The sequence below is a fragment of the Canis lupus genome, chromosome 15 (genome assembly GCF_011100685.1).
Source record: "Canis lupus familiaris isolate Mischka breed German Shepherd chromosome 15, alternate assembly UU_Cfam_GSD_1.0, whole genome shotgun sequence".
NCBI classification, from domain to species: Eukaryota; Metazoa; Chordata; class Mammalia; order Carnivora; family Canidae; genus Canis; species Canis lupus.
The window spans coordinates 51,003,847-51,018,307 of NC_049236.1; the positions used below are offsets into that span (position 1 = coordinate 51,003,847).

General features: G+C 37.5%; 1 protein-coding gene across 8 annotated transcripts in view; it reads left to right on the forward strand.

The window, feature by feature from the left end:
• Window positions 1-14,461, forward strand: part of ARFIP1 (ADP ribosylation factor interacting protein 1) — a 137,917-nt gene that overhangs the window by 26,192 nt on the left and 97,264 nt on the right. For 2 of the 8 annotated variants that reach the window (XM_038559047.1, XM_038559046.1), the window contains exon 2: window positions 9,848-9,936. The exons of the other annotated variants lie outside the window; for them this stretch is intronic. The gene's annotated coding sequence lies outside the window, so the exon portion shown is untranslated. The remainder of the gene's footprint in view (window positions 1-9,847; window positions 9,937-14,461) is intronic. 8 annotated transcript variants of the gene reach the window in all.

Genomic DNA, 14,461 nt, shown 5'->3' on the forward strand with positions numbered 1-14,461 from the left:
AAAAAAATAAAAAAAAATAAAAAAAAAAAGCAGGATAAGAGGCTGAGGAGTAATGAAGGCTGCTGATTTGCATTGGTTGATCAAGGAAGGCCCTTCTTAGATGATGTTTTAGCAAAAACCTGAATGAGATGAGGGAGAGTCACGTGAAAATCTGGGAGTATGAACTTTCCAGAAAGAAGAAACAAGGGCAAAAATAAGATTGGTGTGTTTGAGGAACAGTGGTGAGGGCTCTGTGGCTACAGCTGAGTGTCAGTGAGGAAAGAGTGGAAGGAAATGTGGTTGTAGTGGTAGCTGGCAGATGAGATTGGCTTGATATAGAAATGAGATTAACAGGATGAGAAAGTTGGGGGAAGATTAGAAATGCAGTGTTCAGGTAGCACCTGGTTGAAAATATAAGACAGAATAGGTGTAAATACACCCAATTTAATATATTAAGCCACTTTTAAGGGAAACTTGAAACATAAAATAAAGGTTAACTAAGAAATGAATTCCCATATACTCATCATCCAGATTCAATAATGATCTATATTTTACCACATTTGTTTTAGCCATCTCTTTATAATAAGTTTTGAGAGTCATCTTCCTTTTAAAACCACGAAGTTGCCAAGATAGATAGAATAAAATAAAAAAGAACAAAGCTACAAACAATAACATTTGGATACAGTTTCAACTCTCCTGATATTCGTCTGTTTTAGAAAAGTGTAGTGAGAAAAAAAAAAAAAAAAAGAGAAAAAAAAAAAAAAGAAAAGTGTAGTGAGGATACCCATAGTGAAAAAGTCAGCAAGGGTAGCTGTGCTGGTATTAGTGTTGATGGACCTACTCCAATATTTGTCCTGTTGGAGCTGAGCTGAAACCAGTGTGCTATAATTATGACGTCTTTATGCAATATGGTATTTTCAGTTTTCCAAGCAATTTCGTATTTGATTTTTATGATATATAGGTTAATAATCTGATTTTATAAAAAGGAAATTGAAACTTAGGAAAAGGGATCCCTGGGTGGCGCAGTGGTTTGGTGCCTGCCTTTGGCCCAGGGCGCGATCCTGGAGACCCGGGATCGAATCCCACATCGGGCTCCCGGTGCATGGAGCCTGCTTCTCCCTCTGCCTGTGTCTCTGCCTCTCTCTCTCTCACTGTGTGCCTATCATAAATTTAAAAAAAAAAAAATTTGAAACTTAGGAAAATAAGGTGACTTTTATAAACTTATAAAAAGGGCAAAGCTGGTCCTTAAATCCATGTTTCCTGATATGTTGCTTAGTTCTCCTGAGACTTCATGGAGGAGGTTTATTCACCTAACACTTTTGCATCATGCAAACACTTTATAATAATACAGTAAGCATCTTTTAAAGGTTTTATTTTTACTAATGCAGAAGGAAATTTCAAAGACTGAATTATGAGTTTAATATAATTGCTTTCTCTTTTTGTAGGCAAACAAAAATGTAAATAATTTCATCTGACACAGAAGGCATTTGTGCTTTTTGGTATTGGAACAAAGTATGGTCTCTGTTAACATGCGTAGTCCACTAAACACTGTGACCTTCATTGTTTGAAACCATAACTAGAACAATTAGAGTTAAATATTTTTGGCTACTTTCTCTTCTTTTTTGACACTCTGTACTTTCTTTATTGCTCTTTAGTCTCAGATTGCCTGAAATTAACAATTTAGTCCTTTAAATTAGCAGAAAATGTAGCTACATGAAAGAACAATATACCTGCTGAGTATATGCAGCCAGTGAGCTGAGCTGTATATTTCACAGTTTGGTTGTTTTTTGTTTTTGTTTTTGTTTTTTAAGATTTTATTTACTTAAGAGAGGGAGAGCTAAGGAGATAAAAAGTGCATGAGTTGGGGGAGGTATAAAGGGAAAAAGAGAAAAGCAAACTCACTGAGTGGGGAGCCTGATGCTAGATTTTTTTTTTTTTTAAGATTTATTTATTTATTTATGATATACAGAGAGAGAGAGAGAGAGAGAGAGAGGCAGAGACACAGGAGGAGGGAGAAGCAGGCTCCATGCCGGGAGCCCGACGTGGGACTCGATCCCGGGACTCTAGGATCGCGCCCTGGGCCAAAGGCAGGCGCTAAACCGCTGAGCCACCCAGGGATCCCCCCGATACGAGATTTAATGCCAGAACCCTCAAATCATGACCTGAGCCGAAGGCAGACACTTAACTGACTGAGCCACCCAGGTGCCCTTTGCAGTACTTTTCAATGAATTTTCAAATAACTTTTATTAAATGGTAGATTTAGGAAAGAATTGGAAAAACTTCAAGTTTATTGTTATAGCACTTTATTTTTGCTTGCTCAATGGTAAACTGTAGTAAAGAACAATGTTTAAATGTGTGTGTTTTAGGAGATACAGTGCCTTGTATAGTTGCAGAAGTCTAAGGTTGTGACAAATTCTTTTACATCTCTTCTAGAAAATTTCTACCTTGTTTCTAAGCATTGTGGAAATTAGGTTTTACCGTTATAATGTAATAAATTTATAACAGCGAGAAATGTATTTCCAATATGCCTTCTCTCTCATTATTAAGATAGATTTTTGGTCTGGGTGAATTTTTGTTAATGTTGTATCTTTTATTTTCCATGAGATGTTCGCCTATAAATGCTGATTGTCATATGTAAAGTCTTTTTAAAGGTTAATGGCAAAGTATATTTTGATTTTTTTTTTAATTTTTATTTATTTGTGATAGTCACAGAGAGAGAGAGAATGAGGCAGAGACACAGGCAGAGGGAGAAGCAGGCTCCATGCACCGGGAGCCCGAGGTGGGATTCGATCCCGGGTCTCCAGGATCGCGCCCTGGGCCAAAGGCAGGCGCCAAACCGCTGCGCCACTCAGGGATCCCGCAAAGTATATTTTGAATTAGAATTTGAAAGCATTAGTTGTGCCAGAAAAAAATTGCAGGAGCTTGCTTACTTGCTTTTTTTTTTTTTTTTTTTTAAGATTTTATTTATTTGAGAGAAAGAGCATGAGTTGAGGGAAGGGCAGAGGGAGGAGCATGCTCCCTATTGAGCAGGGAGCCCAGCACAGGGCTGGATCCCAGCACCCCAGGATCATGAGCAGGGCCACCCAGGCTCCCCAGGAGCTTTTTTCTTTTAGCCTAGGTCTTCAGTAACTACAGAAAAGGCTATAGACTAGGAGTTGAATAGACAAGGAGGAGAGTTACTGTACATCCTGAAAGTGAAGGTGAAGTTAATAGATATTTGGTTGCCTAATTGGCCAAGTTGGAGAGAGAGGAGAGAATGGTATGAGAAGCAGCTGGAGGAATAGGTAGGGGCCAGACTTATGAGCCATGTTATAGCTCTTGTTATGTTGAAAAACTTTGCTGGGGTAATGGACAGTGTTAAGTAGCTTGCCAGAGGAGTGCATGGGGGCAGAATTACTCCCCCCACAATGCAGTTGGTCTCGTGCTTTGGAATGGGTTATCTCTATGACATTAAAGTCAATAAGTAGAAAGACTCATGGGATCCACTAGTGTAAGAAGCAGGTTATAGCATCAAGCTATTTACAGTCTTTCAACCTTGCCACTGTGACATATTTGCCTAGATGTTTTTTTTTTGTTGTTGTGGGGCATTATACTGTGTATTGTAGGATGTCTGGTAACATCCCTGTCCTGTCCTTTCAGGATGCCAATAACACACTATGCCCACCATAAGAACCAGAAATGTCTTCAGACATTGATAAATGTTTGGGGGAGGGGGTGTGCAAGATCAGCCCTGGATGAGAACCATTGATAACATAATCATCAGGCTCATTGATAACACATATTTTCTGGCAGTTGATGCCATTTGCAATAACAGACTTAGTATCCTGAAGCTCCTGAGTCACACATGTCCTAGCTTAATTCTGCATTTGCCCACGTTGGGGAGTAGAAAGTTCTGGGATACAGCTGTCTCTAGCACTCTGGGGTTAACAGAGTGGTATAATGGGAGGCTGATGCTTCATTCTCAGTTGTTGGAAATGAGAGTCAGATAAAGACAATACTACTATTTAAATGTGCACAATGATGTGGAAATAGAAGAAACAACAATAAGTTGTCAACATTAAGAAAGCAAAATTTGACTCAAATATCTGAATGCACATATATTGGTTGGTATGGCCCAGTGATATATTTCAGTCACCTTTGGAAAAGCAATATAATGTAGAGGTTAAAAATGGGGTCTCTGAAGCCAGACTGCCAGATTTGAATCCTAGTTTATTACTTGCTAGCTGCATGTCATTAAGCAAATTTCATAGTCTGTTTTCTTACCTGTAAAACAGGAATAATAATGGTACGTATGTTAGAGAGTTGTGGGTTAAATGAGACAATGTACACAGAACAATTAGAACTAAATAAATTTTAAAAAAATTTTTTTAAATTAAAAAAAAAGGAACTAAATAAATTAATATATGAAAAATAGGTCAGCCCCGGTGACCCAGTGGTTTAGTGCCACCTTCAGCCCAAGGCGTGATCCTGGAGACCTGGGATCGAGTCCCACATCAGGCTCCTTACGTGGAGCCTGCTTCTCCCTCTGCCTGTGTCTCTGCCTCTCTCTCTCTCTCTCTTTCGCTCTCTCATGAATTTATTTATTTATTTAATAAATAAAATCTTTGAAAAAGAAAAACAGAATAGTGCCTGATACATGGTAAGTACTCATTAAATGTTAGGTCTTAATACATTTGGAAGGATACACTATCTAAATTATTTAAATTCTTTAACCTTCGTAGTTCTCAGTTTCCTCATCTGTAAAATTGGGAAAATCCCATCTACCTCACAGGACACCTGTGAGGGTTAAATGAAATAATTAATATGACATGCTTAACACAGTGCCTTGCATGTAGAAAGCAGTTGATAAAGATCAGGTTTTCAGTTATTGTCGTATTAGATTTGGGAACCATGAAGCTGTCAAACAAGTTTCATAGCATTCTAACATTCTGAAAAGTTTCTAGGCCATTTCATAGTTTTCCCTTGATACTCAGAAACATTCATAAGACAGTTTTCCATTTATTCACTTCTTATAGCTCTTATGTCAGGGTCTTAGGTTGCAAGCAATGAAACCAACTCCATCTCACTTACATGGAAAAGACATTTACTAGGAGGATATAAGGTAGCTTACAGAATTGTCAGAAAGATTAGAAAACTAGAATCCAGGCTTTATACCTAGAACTATGCCCAAAATCATGGTTCAGCACTGTTTCAGTGAGGGTACCATGCTGCATTGCCTAGCACCACATGAAGCAGCCAGCACTGCCAGTGCCCCTGTCTGTGGTGTCTAGGTGCCACCACTAGTGCTGTGTGGCCACTGCTGACCCAGAATTTGATCTTGCTGCAAGTTATGGCTGCTCTAGAGTGAGATCCCGTCGTCCCTCTTTCCTTCTTATCCCTGGTTTCTGATTCCAGGTCTGGGGCAAGTGCCTTTTATTTGACAGAACTCAGATCATATGGCAGTTTCCCCAGAGCTTGGAGAACAAATAGTAGTAACTCATATAGTTCTTCTTATAAGTCAGGGATTGAACCCAAGTAATCTGGCTCCAGATATTTACTTAATTATCTGGCATTTTGAGCTTTTATATAATAAGACACAGGCACTTTCCCCAGCCTTACCATGTGGAGGCTTTCCCCACTATTGGAGGGGACTGTGGCTGGGCAGCCAAAAGAATGAGATATATATCATATTTGACTAAAATCTGATTTGGCAAACCAGTTTTTGCCTCTACTGCTGATTTTTTTTTTTTTTTTTTTTTTTTTTAATTAAGAGAAAGGACACTGGATATGGGAAACGGGGATTTTTTTTTTTTAATGCTCTGACTTTTTTTAGATATTCTTTTAGAAGGCAAGTGCATATGATTTTCAGACTGGCTTAAACAGGGAATTTAAGTCTGTAAGTGACAGGACTCTGCAGTGATTTTTATAGTGAGAGGTTATTAGTCTAATATATTTTTGTCATGGAGACATATGTTTTGGAAAATGACAAACTTTATTTGCTATTAGGTTGTAGAGCTGCAAGTCAGTCCTTCTTTATAGATAGGTACTATAATCAGGCCATAAGCCTCCCCCTACCATCTTGGGCTTTCTGGGTGGATTTGGGGCTAACAGGAGAAATGGATCCTCTAACATTAGAGAGGACAGAATGGAATTTTCCCCTTTCTTAAAAAAGAAAATCAACAGTTTATTGAGATAAAATCTTCATATGATAAAATGCACCTGTTTTAAATATGAGTTTTGACAAATGTATAAACTTGGGAAACCATAATGATAATCAAGATACAGATTGTTTCCGTCATCCTAAAGTGTCTGTGTCCCTTTGCAGTCAATCCTTACCCCCACCCCTGCCCACCCTCTCTCTGTTTCTCAAGGAAACAGCTGATCTGTCTTAATAGGTTTTGTATGTGCTAGAGTTCTATATACATGGTTTTGTATGTGCTAGAGTCACATATATAAATGTGCTAGAGTTTATTTACTATGTATTCTTTTGTGTTGGGCTTTTTTTGGCTCAGCATAATGTTTTGAGATTGTTACTGCATACATCAGGAACTCATTTCTTTCTGTTGCTGAGGGATATTACATTATGTGTACATTCCACAGTTTATCCATTAATCTGTCTTTTTTAATCCATTAACCTGTTAGTGGGCATTTTTTCCTAGTTGGGGCTCTTATGAATAAAAGCCACCATGAAGATGCTTATAAAAGTCTCTTCTGGACATTTGTTTTAATATCTGTGGTGAATGGTTAGGTATAGAATGGCTGAGTCATATGGTCAAATGTGTATTTACTTTTTTTTTTTTTAAAGATTTTATTTATTTATTCATGAGAGACACACAGAGAGAGAAGTGGGGACATAGGCAAAGAGAAGCAGACTCCCCACAGGGAGCCTGATGTGGGACTCGATCCCGGATCCTGGGATCACACCCTGAGCTGAAGGCAGATGCTCAACCGCTGAGCCACCCAGGCATCCCAACACTGCTTGAATTTTTAAGAGTGAGGAAGATTGCTGGAGGTCACTGAAAAGACATAATGACAGCCGCTGACCCATAAGCTGGACCTGGGCATTCAGAGGCTCCCTACCCCCTTTCTCCATCCTTGGAATGTGGGTTCTGCTTGACTTTCGAGCTCCCAGAGGCTGCTCCGAGAACATATCCTTGAAATAGTGATATGGTGTTGAAAACACCTGCATGGTATACATATTTAAGGCCTCTTCATAAACTTTTAAGATTTGGCAGATGGGCATGGGAATCTATTCATCTTGCTGCCGCTCAGGACAAGCCTCGTAGGGAAGTTCCCTTTGCTTATTAAAACTTCCACCTACCAACCTCTAGTGGCCTGCTGCTTTCTTCAGCTCTCCCTGTCCTCCAGGTATTTGGAGGGAGGGGGAATTTCAGATTACATCAGGGAAGCAAAACAGCAAGGACACAGGGCAAAATGATGCCTTCAAAACTGAAGGCAGGTGAATATAGAGTCATGACTTACCACAGCAAAATCTCACTAGTAGAAATCATCCTGGGAACTAGTGCTGGGGTAGGAAAACCTGAATTGTAACCAACAAATTATAGAAAGCTCACTGTGGAGAACAGAGAGAGATAAAAATTCCAGGGTGACCCAGTCATAAGAGACAATTTGCCCAACAAATTGTGAATTTTACCTCCAAGACCTGGACCAGGTTACCATGGTAAATATTGGAGAAAAATCCCCTCATGCTTCCAGTAGGGAGAGATATGGAACCATTTTGAAATATACCAGACCGACCACATTGTTCTTCTTTTTAAAGATTTTATTTATTTGAGAGAGGGAGAGAGAGAGAGCATGAGCATGTGCACAAGCAGGGGAAGTGGAGGAGGGAGAAGCAGGTTCCCTGCTGAGCAGGGAGCCCAATGCAGTGCTCAATCCCAGGACCCTAGGATCATGACCTGAGCCGAATATAGACATTTAACTGACTAGCCACCCAGGTGCTTTTCATTCATTCATTTATTTGAGAGAGAAAGTATGCATGCAAGGAGGGGGCAGGGAAGAGGAAGAGGGAAAGAGAGAAGGAGGAAGCCGACTTCCACTGAGTGGGAAGCTGAACACAGGGCTTGATCTCAAGACCCTGAGATCATGACTGAGCCAAAACCAAGAGTCAGACACTTAATGGACTGAGCCCCACCACTCTTCTTCTTAACAAGGCCTACCCTCAGGAGAAACCAGAACCTAACCTGCTTGGGTATAATCAGCTCCTAACTGACCTCAGGAAGGGAAATAACCAAATCTAGCACACTTTAGCTATCTTGTCCCACCTAAGCGAGAGAAAAACTGAGCAACACTTGTGAAGTTCACAGTCTGGAGGCACGGGCTCACTAAAAGACTACAACCTAACCATGGTGGTATATAATGCTGCTTCCCTTCTCCCATACTCTACCACCATATTGCTAAAGACCTATTAAGAGCAGTTCCTTAAAAAAAAAAAAAAAAAAAAAAAGGCAGTTCCTTTTACATCCTGATTATCAAGAAAAAATTATAAGACCTACCAAAAGGCAAAAAATGCAACGAAGAAACAGCAAGCATCACAACTAGATATGGCAAGGATGTGGGAATTATCAGACTGGGAATTTGACAACTATGACTAATATGCTAAGGGCTATAATGGACAAAGTAGACAGCATGAATGAACAGATGGGCAATATAAACAGAGATACCGAAATAGTTGGAAAGAACCAAAAAGAAGTGCCAAAGATCAAAATCACTGTAACAGAAATGGGCTTACTAGACTAAATAATGATCTTGAGTAGGCAAATATTTCTTAGGACACAAAAACCATCAAATAATAAAAGAGAAACGCTGATAACCTGGGCTTCATCAAAATTAAAAACCTGTTTTCAAAAGATACCATTGAAAAAAAAAGAAAAGGCGGGCAGCTCGGGTGGCTCAGCAGTTTAGCGCCGCCTTCAGCCCAGGGCCTGATCCTGGAGACCTGGGATGGAGTCCCATGTTGGGCTCCCTGCATGGAGCTTGTGTCCCTGCCTCTCTCTCTGTCTCTCTCATAAATAAATAAGTAAAATCTTTAAAAAAAAAAAAAAAGAAAGAAAGAAAAGAAAAGGCAAGCCACAGACTGGAAGAGAATAGATGTAATACACACATCTGACAAATGACTGGTATTCAAATATATAAATACACACATCTGACAAATGACTGGTATTCAAATATATAAATATGTATATAATAATATATGAGCCTTGCAACTTAGTAATAACAACTCAAATAAAATATGGCCAAAATTTTAACAGGCACTTTACAAAGGAAAATATATGAAAGGTAAGTATATAAAAAGGTGTTCAACGTCATCATCAGGGAAATGAAATTTAAACCCACATTAAGATACAAGTACATACCCACTATAATGGGCTGAAGTTTAAAAAGACTGACAAATGTTGGCAAAGAGTAGCTGGAATTTGCATACAATGCTGGAGGGAATGTAATAAAGTGCTTCACTTGGAGAAATGTTTAGCAAATTCTTATAAAAGTAAATACATGCTCCAATTGGGATGCCTGGGTGGCTCAGTAGTAGAATTGCTGAGTCCTAGGATAGGTATATATTTAAATTTAATAGCACTGCCAAATAGTTTTCCAAAGTAATTTTTACCAATTTTTACTTGCACCAACAGTGTAGAAGAGTCTAGTTGCTCTACATACTTGCTTAACACTGGTTTTGTCATTGTTTCTAATTTTGGCCATTTCAACAAGTGTATGATTGTATCTGATTTATGGTTTTAATCTAGATGAACTGAAGGACTCATAGATCCTTCCCACTACTAAAGTTGTGTGTGTGTGTGTGTGTGTTTAGAATCTAGGGCATCAGATCAGTGATTCTTTTTCTTTTTTTTTTTTTTTTTTTTTTTTCAAGTTTTATTTCAGTAATCTCGGCTCAAACTTAGAACTCCAAGATCAGGAATTGCATGATGCCCCCACTGAGCCAGCCAGGCACCCTGGCCAGTAAGTTTTTAAAATAGTTTTATTTATTTATTTATTTATTTTTATTATTATTTTTTTTGATATTATGTATTCATGAGAGACACACAGAGAGAGGCAGAGACATAGGCAGAGGGAGAAGCAGGCTCCATGCAGGGAGCCCGATGTGGGACTTGATCTTGGGACTCCAGGATCACACCCTGGGCCAAAGGCAGGTGTTAAACTTCTGAGTCACCCAGGTGTCCCTAAAAATAGTTTTAAAAGTTCACCAGGTGATTCCCCCTTTTTTTTCCTTGATCAGAAGGACCTCCCCCCCCTTTTTTTAATATTTTATTTTTTTATTTTAGAGCAAGAGAGGGAAAGAGCTTTGTAATATAACTTGTAGTTTGGAATTGTGATGCCTCCAGCTTTGCTTTTCTTTTTCAAGGTTGCTTTGGCTATTTGGGGTCTTGTGGTTCCCTACAAATTTTAGAATTGTTTATTTCTAGCTCAGTGAAAAATGCTGTTGGTATTTTGATAGGGGTTGTATTAAATCTGTAGATTGCTTTGGGTAGTATATATATTTTAACAATATTTGTTCTTCCAACTCATGAGCACGGGATGTCTTTCCATTTCTTTGTGTCATCTTCAATTTATTTCATCAGTGTTTTATAGTTCTTAGAATACAGATCTTCACCTCTTTCATTAAGTTTATTCCTATTTTATTATTTTTGGTGTAATTGTAAATGGGATTATTTTCTTTTGGGGGGGATTATTTTCTTTATTTCTCTTTTCACTGCTTCATTATTAGTGTATAGAAATGCAACAGATTTATGCACATTGATTTTTGTCCATTATTTTGTCCATTATTGCCCTTAGCATGTATTTGTATCCTGAGACTATTGAATTCACTTACCAGTGATTGTCGTTTTTTGGTGGAATTATTGGGATCTTCTATATACAGTACCATGTCATCTACAAATAGTGAAAATTTTACTTCTTCCTTGGGAACTTGGATGCCTTTTATTTCTTTTTGTTGTCTAACTACTATGGCTAGAACTTCCAGTACTGTGTTGAATAAAAGTGATGAGAGTGAGTCTTTGTCTTGTTCTTGAACTTAGGGAGAAAGCTCTCAGGTTTTCCCCATTGAGTATGATGTTAGCTGTGGGTTTTTCATATGTAGCCTTTATTATATTGAGATATGTTCCCTCTAAATCTACTTTGTTGAGGACTTTTATCATGAATGGGTGTTGTACTTTGTCAAATGCTTTTTTTCTGCATCTATCAAAATGATTGTATGGGTTTTTTTTTTTTTTTGATTGTATGGTTTTTATCCTTTTTCATATTATTGTGATGGATCACATTGATGGATTTGTGAGTAATGAACTATCCTTGCATCCCAGGAATAAATCCCACTTGATCGTGGTAAATGATTTTTTAAAATATATTGTTGGATTCTGTTTGCTAGTATTTTTTTGTTCAGAGTTTTTGAATCTATGTTCATGGGAGATATTGGCGTGTAATTCTCCTTTTTTGTGTTGGCTATCTGGTTTGTTATGAGGGCGATTTCTCATAGAATGAATTTGGGAGATTTCCTTCTATTTTTTTTTCCAATATTTTATTTATCTATTAGAGAGAGAAAGGGCACATGCATGAGTGGGGGGAGGGGCAGTGGGAGAGGGAGAAGCAGACTCCCTGCTAAGCAGGGAGCCTTATGCAGGGCTTGAGCCCAGGGCTCTAGGATCATGACCTGAGCTGAAGGCAGACACTTTACTGACTAAGCCACCCAGGCCCCCTTTCCTTCTTCTATTTTTTGAAATAGTTTGAGTAGAATAGGTTTTTAACTCTTTATAAATGTTGTGGTAGAATTTGCCTATGAAACTGGTCCTAGACTTTTGTTTGTTGGGATTTTGTATTACTGACTCACTCTCCTTGCTGGTAATCAGTCTTTTCAAATTTTCTATTTCTTCCTGCTTTGGTTTTGGCACATTCGTGTTTCTAGAATTTTATTACTTCTAAGTTGCCTAATTTGTTGGCATATAGTTGTTTATAATATTCTCTTACAATTGTTTGTATTTCTTTGGTGTTGGTTATTATCCCCTTTCTTTTGTGATATTTTTTTCATTTGAGTCCTTTCTCCACCACCACCAACCCCCTTTTTTTTAATAAATCTGGCTAGAGGTTTATCATTTTTGTTGATCTTGTCAAAGAACCAGCTCCTGATTTCATTGATCTGTTGGGTTTTTTTTTTAGTTTCTATATCATTTATTTCTGCTCTAATCTTTATTATTTCTTTCCTTGTGCTGGCTTAAGGTTTTGTTTGTTCTTTTTCTAGCTCCTTCAAGTGTAAGACTAAGTTATTTATTTGAGATTTTTCTTGCTTCTTAAGGTAAGCCTGTATTGCTGTAAACTTCCCTCTTAGAACCACTTTTGCTACATCCTGAAGGTTTTGGACCATTACATCTTCTTTTTAATTTGTCTTTGTGTACTTTTTGATTTCTTTGATTTCTTGGTTGATTCATTCATTGTTTAGTAGCATGTTATTTAATCTCTATGTATTTGTGATCTTCCTGGATTTTTTCTTATAGTTGATTTCTAATGTTATTAACGTTATGGTCAGAAAAGCTGCATGGTATGAAAAGCTGCATTCAGTATTTTGAATTTGTTGAGACTTGTTTTGTGTTCTAATCTGTGATCTCTTCTGGAGAATGTTCCATGTACATTTGAAAAGAATGTGTATTCTGATGTTTTAGGATGGAATGTTCTTAATATATCAGTTAAATCCATCTGATCCACTGTGTCATTCAAAGCCGTGGTTTCCTTGTTGATTTTTTGTTTGGATAAAGTGTCCATCAATGTAAGTGGGGTGTTAAAGTCCCCTACTATTATTCTATTACAATTGATTAGTTCCTTTATGTTTATTATTAACTGTTTTATGTATTTGGGTGCTCCCATGGTGGGTGCATAAATTTTTACAATTGTTATATTTTCTTGTTGGATTGTTTCCTTTAAGTGTCTTTCATTGTGTCTTGTTATAGTCTTTGTTTAAAAGTCTGTTTTGTCTGATATAAGTATTGTTATCTTGGCTTTCTTTCGACATCCATTTGCATGATAAATGTTTCTTCATCCCCTCAGTCAACCTGCAGGTTGTCTTTAGGTCTGAAATGAGTCTCTTGTAGGCAGTCTATAGATGGGACTTATTTTCTTTTTGGGATTTTTTTTTTTTTTTTTTTTTTTTTTTTTAGTAAGAGAAAGAAAGGAGATATCACAAGCAGTGGGGTGGGGGAAGCAGAGGGAGAAAGAAAGAATCTTAAGGAGGCTTTATGCCCATCATGGAGCCTGTTGTGGGCTTGATCTCACGACTCTGAGATCATGACCTGGGCTGATCATGATTGGGGGGATTGGATCAAGGGTTGGATGCTTAACCAACTCAGCCATCTGGTCACCCCTGCATCGTGAGTTTTTTTTTTTTTTTTTTTAATCTGTGACCCTATGTCTTTTGATATAGCATATTTAATCTATATTCAAAGTAATTATTGATAGATATGTATTTATTGCCATTTTGTTACTTGTCTTTTTTTTTTTTTTTTTGATGCTTACGTTTTCATGGTTTGCTGGTTTTCTTTAGTGATATACTTAGATTCCTTACACTTTATTTTTTGTATATCCTTCACTGATTTTTACTTTGTGGATACCAATTTGTATATATCTTCTGCATATAGCAGTCAGTATTAAGCTGATGGTTGCCTAAATTTGAACTCATTCTTCTCTCTCCTCCATGTTTTGGATATTTGGTATCATATTTTACATTTTTTCATTTTGTGCTTGTGATTTTTATACTTTTCTTTTTCTTTTGTGCTTCCTATTTTTCTCACATTTCTGTTTTTTGTTTTCCACTCACAGAGTCCCCTGTAACCTTTCTTGTAGGGCTGATTTAGTGGTCATGAGTTCTTTTAACTTTTGTTTGTCAGAAAAACTATCTCTCCTTCTATTCTGAATGATAGCCTTTCTAGATAAAGTATTCTTCACTGCAGATTTTTTTTTCTTTTGAGCACTTTGAATGTATCATGGCACTCTCTCCTGACTTAAGTTTCTGGGGAAAAATCAGCTCATAGCTTTATGGAATTTCCTTTATATGTTACTCTCTCCTTTTCTCTGGCAGACTTTTAAATTCTTTCATTATCACTATTTTTTGCTGTTTTAGTTACAATATGCATTTGGTGGGGACCTCCTTGAGTTAAATTTATTTGGAGATCTCTGTGATTTCTGAATATATATTTCTGTTTCCCTCTTTAGATTTGGGAAGTCTTCAGCTGTTATTTCTTCAAATACATTTTCTGCCCCCCTTTCTCTTCTCCTTCTGGGATTCCTGTAATGAAAATATTATTATTATGCTTGATGGAGTCACAGAATTCTGTAAGTCTGTTCTATTATATAGTATTTGTTTGTCTCCACCTGTTCAACTTGATTGCTTTCCATTACTCTATCCTCCAGGTCACTGATAACATTTCTCTGCTTCCTGTAGCCTACTACTTATTCCATCTATTGTATTTTTAATTTCATTTATTGA